Source organism: Arachis ipaensis, chromosome B9 (assembly GCF_059453495.1).
Source record: "Arachis ipaensis isolate K30076 ecotype BB chromosome B9, ASM5945349v1, whole genome shotgun sequence".
Classification (NCBI taxonomy): domain Eukaryota; kingdom Viridiplantae; phylum Streptophyta; class Magnoliopsida; order Fabales; family Fabaceae; genus Arachis; species Arachis ipaensis.
The window spans coordinates 105,523,236-105,524,765 of record NC_142444.1 but is presented as its reverse complement, the minus strand read 5'-3'; the positions used below and the strand labels follow the sequence as shown (position 1 = coordinate 105,524,765).

Here is a 1,530-nt window from a genome sequence, read left to right as displayed (position 1 = left end):
CAAGAGGTCCTCTTTACTGGGATTCACGTCCTCCTTCTCCTCTGGGCATTCAACCACACCAAGGTTATAGCCTTGCACTCTCTCTTGGGATTTTCTTCTGTATTGCTTGGGAGAATACTGGAGGAGTTTCAGTAATCTTCTTACTCACCTGACCCACCTTTGCCTCCAAATTTCTAATGGAGGACCTTGTTTCATTCATGAAACTTAGTGTGGTCTTGGATAGATCAGAGACTATGGTTGCCAGGCCAGAATGGCTCTGTTCAGAATTCTCTGTCTGTTGCTGAGAAGATGATGGAAAAGGCTTGCTTTTGCTAAACCTATTTCTTCCACCATTATTATTGAAGCCTTGTTAAGGCTTCTGTTGGTCCTTCCATGAGAAATTTGGATGATTTCTCCATGAAGGATTATAGGTGTTTCCATAGGGTTCCCCATGTAATTCACCTCTGCTATTGCAGGGTTCTCAGGATCATAAGCTTCTTCTTCAGAAGATGCTTCTTTAGTACTGTTGGATGCAGCTTGCAATCCATTCAGACTCTGAGAAATCATATTGACTTGCTGAGTCAATATTTTGTTCTGAGCCAATATGGCATTCAGAGTATCAATTTCAAGAACTCCCTTCTTCTGAGGCGTCCCACTGTTCACAAGATTCCTCTCAGAGGTGTACATGAACTGGTTATTTACAACCATTTCAATGAGTTCCTGAGCTTCTGCAGGGGTTTTCACGTAAAGAGATCCTCCTGCAGAATGGTCCAATGACATTTTTGACAACTCAGACAGACCATCATAGAATATACTTATGATGCTCCATTCTGGAAGCATGTCAGTAGGACACCTTTTGATCAGTTGCTTATATCTTTCCCAAGCTTCATAGAGGGATTCTCCTTCCTTCTGTCTAAAGGATTGGATTTCCACTCTAAGCTTGCTCATCTTTTGAGGAGGAAAGAATTTGGCCAGGAAAGCACTGACCAGCTTATCCCAGGAGTTTAGGCTATCCTTAGGTTGTGAATCTAACTATGTTCTAGCTCTGTCTCTTACAACAAAAGGGAAAAGCATAAGCCTGTAGACCTCGAGATCAACTCCATTGGTCTTGACAGTGTCACAGATTTGCAAGAATTCAGCTAAAAACTGATGAGGATCTTCCTTTGGAAGTCCATGAAACTTGCAATTCTGCTGCATTAGAGAAACTAATTGAGGCTTAAGCTCAAAATTGTTTGCTCCAATCGCAGGAAGTGAGATGCTTCTTCCATAGAAGTTAGAAGATGGTGCAATAAAGTCACCAAGAATCTTCCTTGCATCTCCACCATTGTTATGATTTTCGGCCATGTCTCCTTCTTTTTTGAAAATTTCTGTCAGATCCTCTCCAGAGGGTTGTGCCTTAGCTTCCCTTAGCTTCATCTTCAGAGTCCTTTCAGGTTCAGGGTCAGCTTCAACAAGAATGTTCTTATCCTTGTTCCTGCTCATATGAAAAAGAAAAGAACAGAAAAGAAAATATGAAATCCTCTATGTCACAGTATAGAGATTCCCTTTTGT

At 41.4% G+C, this 1,530-nt stretch overlaps 1 non-coding gene across 1 annotated transcript; it reads left to right on the top strand.

Moving 5' to 3' along the window:
* Window positions 1–813: 813 nt before the first annotated feature.
* LOC148545774 (small nucleolar RNA R71) lies at window positions 814–921 on the top strand. Its single transcript, XR_015901316.1, has one exon. It is a non-coding gene; the product is annotated as a small nucleolar RNA R71 (small nucleolar RNA).
* Window positions 922–1,530: the final 609 nt, after the last annotated feature.